Below are 8,880 nucleotides of genomic sequence, written 5' to 3'. Positions count from 1 at the left end.
TTGAGTTCTTATCCTCACTGGAGATCACTAGGATATTGTGTAGCGAAGATAAAAGAAGGAAAAATGTACAGCTATATCTGGCTAGAGTTTTCTGCCTCCTGCGTTTTTAAAGGTCTCCACAGCACCCCACAAATACTGCACTGAAGTACTTGGAACAGAACTTGTATAATCTTATTACTGTTCTGTACATAAATTTCTTAATATTTATTTTAAAACTTATGATGTATTTTTTAAAAAAACTATTAAGAACTGTACTGGCGCTGCAGTGCAGGAAGCTTCCTCCCTTCTGAACATCTAGCTTCTCTATGGTTTGTGTTGGGGTGGTGCCCCCTTCAAAAGCAGGAGCTCCTGTTAACAGCACCTTTGAACTGAATTTACTTGAATGCTGGTATTGCTTATGCTCATGTAACTAAAACAGGTGATGGTTATGGTAAGGAAATGGTTTACAATGCTGCTCTACAATATGCACAATAAGAAACAAATGGGAGGCTTTGGGCTTTAGGAAAGGTCTAAAGCTGAGGTAAGAATGGTAGCTCCTTTCAGCTGTCATTAAAGTGTACTAGATGGGGAGTATGACAACATTCCTTATGCTTGTCTGGGGAAGAAAAGATATTAACAGGAAGATGGTTGGGCCTTTCTGAAACTGAGGAAGGCAAAAAAAGCTCTTAAGGGCATAAGAAAAATATAGCTACTTTTTCTTTTTGAAATTTCCATAACATTTTTTCTCGGCCTCATTTACTACTGTGCCATCCAAATTCCTTTGCGTTTTCTTAATGCAATTGCAGTATTTCCCCTATATCTTTATCTCACCAAGTATAATTGTTTGCCAGTTTTGTCTAAAACAGTAACAGTGCATATCACATGGTAAGCACTCTTTAATGAATTTGTCTGATGAATATTTTTATGCCATGCTTGTTCTTTCTTCCTGCCAGCAAATTGTCTGCCAATTGGTTTACAACTGACACACAGGTTTCTTTCCTGTATTCCAGCTGCCTGTCTTGTTGAGTTTCTGTATCAGGAAAGGATAACAAATTAGTGTCAGCTGTGTTCTGCAATTCAGTAATAGCTATTATTTAACAATATTTATCTCTTTGGTAAGGGTTAGGTCTTTATATTTCATAGTGTTGTCTGGCACAGGGTGTAAACAAATTATGTTACTGATTCTGTGCTGATGAAGCAGTGGTACTTTTGTGTTTTTTCCTGGCACTGTTATCCCAATTAAAGCTATCACAAATTTTGTACTCAGCCAGTAACTTTTTTGATTAATTTCCTGTTCTCATTAGAAGTGTTCCAGGGTTTGTCTGTCACATTTGTTCAGGCGACATTTGAAATTGACCCTATAAAGGCAATTGATTTAAGTCTGCCCTTACTGCCAGAACTGTAATGAAACATCACAGCTTATAATGACAATCTGAAAAGGCACAAACGGACATAAGCATAGAGATGAGAGGGGTCTTGCATGTCTTCTTGGTTATAAGAGCAGTAGATTGTGTTTGGCTGTTGCTGTGTCATTTAATTGAATGAGAAGGTTGTGCTGGAGTCATGAACTGGCTGGGGCTGGAAGGGACTTCTGGACATTGTCTGCTCTGACCCCTCCCTGCTCAGAGCAGGGCCACCTACAGTAGGCTCCTTGGGGCCATGTCCAGCCAAGCTTAAAATATTTAAGGCTGGAGACTTGAGTCTCTCTGTGCAATCTGTCATAGTGGAAAAAGTATTTTCTTAAGTTCAAATGGAATTTCCTGTATTTCAGCCTGTGCTGATTGCCTCTTGCCCTTTCCCCGGGCACCACTGTGGAAAGGTGGCTCCTCTATTTTGTCTTTGAAAAAAAATTTCAGTAACCATTTGTATAAATGGTAGCTATTTATTTTATATAAATTCCAGCTATTTGTATAAATAACACCCTGATTAGTACTAAATATGTATTACACTTGTTATTCATTTTTGTGGCACCAAAGGAATCCAAATCTCTCCTTAAGTTAGCTTCCACAGATTCCCATTCCAGAAGTGCTGGGACATGCTTCCTACATTTGTATCCTTGCTGTTGTTCCTGTAGTGCCTACTGGAAAAGGTGGAAGCAGAAATTGGTTGTTCTTGCCCAGTTGTCTGAAGTTCAGCCAACAGAAAATGTTTGTCTTCAGTAAATAAACTCTGACTGCAAGTACCAGCTACTCTAGTGTACCAACCAGGGAGAGGTTTTTCTCACTGAGGTAAGTCCCAATTGCAGGTAAGACTTAGAAAAGCATGTACTCTGTAGCTGAAGCACCACTGACAGTAAACATGACTGAATTGGGAAAAAAAAATTTTGAAAGGATTAGTGGAGAAAGATGTGCTTAGTCCTCAGTAGCCGTAGGTATCTGCATTGCTGTTGTTCCCAGGGTGAATGATGCTCAATCACATTTTGTATCATTACTTTCCTGTTGCATATGACTTTTGAACCTGCAACTTCTACTCAGAGAAATTACTATTTTTGAATTTTTATCTATACAGGAACTTATCTGCTCCTGTCCCATACTATTTTGTAGTATGAGATGCGTGAATCCAAAGGAACAATTACTTTAGCATGTGCAGGTTTTTAATATTAAAAAATACTCAAAATACAAGACCTGCTGAAGACATTTTAGTAAGGTGTGTGCAGGTGGTTCCATGCACTATGAACACACTGTACAGGTCTGCAGAAGACCTGCCTCCTTTCAGTGAGTGGTCTGAGGATGGGCTTGCTCTTGCTGTTGAGTCCTACACCAAGAACCTACTGGGTCCAGCAGGAGGACTGTGCCACCCTTTCTATGTTTAGATACTGATCCTACTTTCAGAATATGACACCAAAATACTTGTCTTAAATATCAGAAGTAGCTTAAGTGAGGCAAAAATAAAATAAAGTAAATTAAAGGTGAAATTAAAGTAACTGAAGATATATCTTCTTCTCTTGGTGCACTATATCCATCCTCCCTTTCATCTTTTCACTTTTGTTCAAAATGATGCTCCTAGAACTTTGTTTTGGCATTACTAAATTGCAGCAGTAGCTACCTGTAAATATTCATTACTTGACCATACCTTAAAAAGATGACCCCAAATTACAAAACAAGTTGCAACTGTAATCATAATGAGAATATATTATGCAGAATATTCCCCAGCATGGTCTGGCCTGTGTTTTAAAAGCATTGCATTAACATAGGCCTCAGAAAAGGCCATCAAGCCATGTCTGATGGCTCTGTAATCCCAGTGGTTATTTACCTGAAGCAGACTTGACTGCTCTCAGCATTGACATGATTCAGAAAGGTCAAGATCCAAGGCAGGTGATGAGCCAGCCTGCATGGCTGGGCTGGGGAGAGATGTTCCCTTTCCAGGAGGAGGCCTTACATGACTCTTATTAAATCTGTAATTTGTGACTCTCATATGCCCAAATGTAATGCAAATCCACTGTCTTTCTTGTTTGCAATGAATGGCGATGGAAAGATGAAATAGAAGTTCAAGGAAATGGTTGCAGTTAGCACCACCTCAGAGCCTTGTGTCGACTCCAATTTTCTTACATCATAAACTGCTTTGAGCCCTCTAAGTTACAACCCAGCAATTTAACACTTGTGTTTCATGTTGCTTAAGTTAAGTTGTCTCTTTTTTCTTGAGACAAAAAAGAGGTCTGAAAGCACATGTTTGATAACTGCTGAACCAATTGATGACTGAACTAATTGATGCAAGAGAGATTTAGTGGTGCTCACAACTGTGATGCAGCTCATCTGCAGGGAAATCAAGTGAGGGAAGGTATTCATGTCCTCCTTCCAGCATCTGCATAAGCTACAAGACTTGCTCCGTGCTGGTGAAACTTGAGTACTTGTTTTATGCTTATGACCCCAGTGAGTCAACCATAAACACTAAAGCCACTCAAAACCATAAAGGTGACTTTATTTTTATATCAGCTATTCACAATTAGTGCTCATTTAAGGAGGAGCATCCATCATTTGTGCAATTTGTGGTCCTAAGTACTTCAGAGATGAGCTGCTGAAGGTCCTGAATTTTAGGTTGCACTTTAGGTTTGTCAGGGTTTTTTGAATTCAGGTTTCATGTATCTTGATAGATTATTTTCCAAAATGTGTGAGAGAGGATGAAAAAAGAGTATGTGGAAGAACTGTGTCTGTATGTTAGTACTGTGTGAAAGGAAGCCAAAACAAACCAGCTACTGATTGTCATTTTTGGCTTGCTGGAGATTGCCTTTTGTGTAGATTTTCATGTCCAACAGTTATTTCTAGTGAATTCTGGGAGACAAGGGGTATGCAAAAAAGGTGAAGCTCTGATTTGTCTAGACAGACTGTGTTTGACATCAAGATTTTTTCCTAGCCACCTGCAGGCTACCAGCTCAGAGCAGCTACAGACACGGTGCATTTATGCCTGTTAAACCAGAAGTTCTGCCTATTGTTTTTCCTGCCTTCATCATTTTCTACTGCTCTAATCCAACTATGCTCTACCAGGCTATTAAACATTCAGCATCCACAACGTCTAGACAGGCTGAAAGACTGTCTGTGCTCCTTTTCTCAGAGACAACTTTGCTCAGAACTAAAAGGCTAGTTGGAAAGCAAAGGTGGCAGAGTTTTGAGTATGAGAGACTTTTCAGGCTGCCTTCTGAGTGGATAGTAACACACACTGCTAGGGATTTCTGGCAGTGTAAAAATCCACGTGCAAACCTTCTGCTGCTCTCCAGAGAGGCTTCAAACCTTTGACAATTATTGCTAATGTATTAAAGAGCTTGCACTTGTATCCTTAGAATACTACAGAAGACTACATAGAAATTTTTTCTGCTGGCTGGCAATGTTCTACTCAAATAACAGAGAAGAAGACTCAAGGGTGACTTCCTTGCCACAGAAAATGGGATAAATCTTTTTAGGCAGAAACAAATTTCTGTGTAGAGACGTTTTGTAGAAATTTGTTTGTTTTCTTGTTCAACATAGCCAAAACCAGCAGATACAGCAAAACGTCTCTTACAGAAGTGCCAACTTCTTTTTTTCTAGGTAATCTTTATTTTCTTCAGTGCTGACTTGAGTCACTCTGTATAGCAAGAAGCAAGGACTTGTTTCTTGCAGGGTGGACATGAATGCTGCCTCTAGAAGCTTTGCAAATTGAAAGTTAGAGACTGTATAAGGGCTGTTGATCCTGTTTTGCTGTTGATCTGCTGCACCCTCTGTATGATTGTGATATATATTATAGAAACATGCTTTGATTTTGCACCTCAGGACAAGCCTGGGAGGCTTTTTCAGAGGTGGGGAGGAAGGGGGGGCAGTCAGGTGGCACAGCAGGAATTGTCCTTGTGCTTGCAGGAGTGAGGAGACACGGGTGCCCCTATCCAGCCATGACTTTGGGGTCCATCCCCTTCCTTTGAAGAATCTTGGGAAACCTTGTGCTAACTCTCTTAACTTCCAGTAAGGGAGAACATCTTAGTGGGAGTGTTTAATAAGCTGGGCTCTGAAAGGAAAAGTAATTTTTCCTGTGTTAGGTGAGCCCTCTGAGAACAGACAACAAAACATTCTGGTAGCCAGGAGTTTGAGAAGCAGCATGCAAGGCAGGTGCCTGGATCAGAGGACAAACAACTGAATATGAGCACCCAAGAACATTGTTTTCTCTGTTAATGAGAACAAAAGAAAAAAGAGGGTGGTAGATTTATCTTATGTCACTCCAACATAAAGTTTGTAAATTAACAGAAATGTGATTACTAAATTCAGCATATGAAAATGCTGGACAAATTTGGGGTTAGAGCTAGAACTATCATAAAGCATTTAGGGACTAAAAAAAACCAAACAAACTTGCAGTTTCATTTATCAAGAGACTGAAATGTGACTTAGGCATACATTAATCCTTGTGGAGACCTAATGAGTGAGAAAGACATCTCTAATCTATCACTTAAAGCATAGCAGGAACCTAAACTGGAAACTAAAGGCAAATTCCAAGTTTAAAAGTATGGGCCTAGTTTTCGCGAGGAAAAAAAATTCCTGGTGAAAATTAAAAAAAAAAAAATCGATGTTCTGATGCCTTCAAATCAATATCCTTTGTCGGCAGCACTGCTTCTAGGAAACAAAGGTTATCTGACACAACACATGAATTAATGATTCTGTGTCTAGGGTTTAAGTTGGACGAAATGATTTAATATTCCCTTCCAGTTTTAAAATCTAGAGAGACCTTTTCCCCAGTTCAGGGGAGAAGGCAGAGAGATAACACTTCTTGGGGGGAAAAAGGAACCCAAGTAATGAGAAGGCAGAAAGCATAGCTCCAAGGGAAAACAAATCAGGATATTGTTTAATAAAACAGCTTCCTTAAATGCATTTGTTGGTCAGCAGTTTGGAGCAGACCTGTCTTGGAATGAGAAAGCAGGGCAGAGTGGGGTCAGCTGGCTAAAGGCTGACTTGGGGCTGTACATAGGAATTGCCATCCTGCCTCACAGCAGAGGTTCCCCTGAGTATCTGTCCCAGCTGATCATGCTGTGCTGCCCTGAGAGTGTGGGAAACAAGAAAAGGGAAACCTGATAGCCTGGTGTCCTTTGCTGGCAGCCTTTTGAGTTGCTGGATAATGTACCGGATAGTCCTTCAGCTCTTGGTGCTGATTATTCTCCTCTCAAGCTCTGTGTATAGGTCTGGGCTCTGCATTTCAAGAAAAGTAATCAAAAGGACTAGAAAATATCCCATAAGGAATTCTTTATTCCAAGGAAGATTTGATACATAAGTATTCGGTTGAGTTTTTTAAGGTGCTGCCAAGGAAATTAACATTTTTCCTGCCATACTTGGGGGAGGCAGGATAAAAACTGCTGAGTACTCCTTGACTCAGCTTAACTTTGATACAAGGAAAAGCTTCCCAGTAGGATAATGAAGGACTACTAAACATAGTTAAGAAAAGGTGTGTAATTGCTGTTGCAAGGCTTTAGGAACAGGTAGGACAAGACATCTTTCCAAATGACAGGGGGTGATCCTTGTTTCCTTATGCAGCAGAAAAACTTTGGGTCCTTTCTGTTTCCAAGATATGTTTTATCCACCTCTTTTGGGCTGGTGGCAATGTTGAACAAGCAGTGTTTATCTGGAGACTCTGACATTCTGCAAATAGAGATGGTGCTGAACACCATTCCAAGTGTTGCTAAAGAAGCAACTTCATTTTAAGTAAAATCCATCAGTCAGTTCAAAAGGCAGTCATTGTTCCCTGATAAAATGCAGCTGGTGTGCACATGAGCTTAGTCAGCAGACTATGAAATAACATAAGCTTTCCACAGGGATCACAAACATCAAAAGCAGAAGGTGTATTTAGAAACAATCTCCAGCAGATTGCTGTAATTATTAAATGTGATGCATCACAAGTAGTGATGGAATATAGCTGAGATGATTCTGCCCAGACAAGAAGGAATAATATGGCTTTGGTGTCTGTCTGTCTATACAGATTTCAAATCCCAAAGAGTGCATCATCAGATGCCAGATTGTGTAGCTCACCATTTAAAATGGGTCTGCTCTCATGAGGGAGATGTATATTTACTGAAACAGTCAGGTGCAGCTTTTGAACAAGTTAACAGCTTTAATGTCACTCCTAGACACAATGGGAACATGGGAGAAATAACTACACAAACCTCTCCACTGGACTGGCGTAGTGGGATGTACTGGCATGGTTACACTTACCTACAGGGCAATGTTTGAAGGTCCACATGCAACACATGTCAGACGTTTCTGCCTATAGCTTATCAACACAGCAGCAGGGAAGTGACAGGTACAGCAGAGTGGCTCTGGGAGAGCCTCCTGGGCTGGAAATGAGCTCCTCTGTTGCCTCAGCTTGCCCTTGTGGGGGCCACATTTTAAATGCTTTCAACTGCAAATGGAAGCAATAAGGTAGGATGGACACACAACTGCTGCCAGGAGAAAGTCTCAGATGGAGCTGTTCTGAACTTTCCCCTTCCGCTTCAGATCACATTTCCCTTCAGAAAAAAATCCTAATGGGTTTGCTTTTATGTTTCTGGTAAGAAAGAACTGGAGACACTTAACCCATTGCAACCCATTAAAAATTGATAAAACCAATCAGCAGTTGCATGATAAACCTTTTCACAGCATGGTAAGTTTTCTTTAAAATAATAAGCAGAGTACCCTTTTAATATTTGTATTTATAAGATTAATTGGATTCTGTCTGAATTGACTGCTGCAGTCAAAACAGGCTGGTGTTGGAGTGATGAAAATGCTTTGCCTCTATATTGATAGGGCTGTTCTGAATTGCTTTCAGTTCTGTCTCAGCCTTATCTGCTTCTCCTGACCTACAACTCATGGAATTAACAGTGCTAGACATCATTCTTTCATAGTTTTGAAAAAAAATTCTCTGGGTCTGCTGCATTTGCTAACTCCTCTGCTTGCAAGGATTCCCCACTACTACACAGTGCAGTCATCCCACAACCCTAGGTAGATGTCTTTTTAATTCCAAATTCTATTTTGCTTAAAATTCAGTACTAACTGGAATTCTCAGGGCCCTGAAAGTCAGGAAATTGCCATCAAGAAATGCCTTAAACCATGAATTTCAGAACATGTTGCAGTTTGTGTGTTTTCAGGTTTTGCTCTTGCAGGCATTTCTGTAAACATGAGGGAAAGAAATTATTCAAAACCTAAGGTTTCTACTTATTCATATTGAAGCAAGAGCTTTAAAAGGCATGTCAGACTGTAATAAAACTGAGAACAATAGTGGTTAAACCTACCAAATGAACAAAATAAAGGTAGAAATATGCATTTGAAACTTTGCTTTTTTATTAAGTTGGGTGCTTTACATTCCTAATTTGGAATGTTAATGAATTTCATACAAACATTCCTGAAAGAAATAAACTTATGCCCTGTTAGCATTCAGTCTGCATGCTGTAATAAAAAAAACTTAAGACACCAATATTAGACA

Source organism: Zonotrichia albicollis, chromosome 7 (genome assembly GCF_047830755.1).
Source record: "Zonotrichia albicollis isolate bZonAlb1 chromosome 7, bZonAlb1.hap1, whole genome shotgun sequence".
Taxonomy (NCBI): domain Eukaryota; kingdom Metazoa; phylum Chordata; class Aves; order Passeriformes; family Passerellidae; genus Zonotrichia; species Zonotrichia albicollis.
This window is presented reverse-complemented; position numbering follows the sequence as displayed.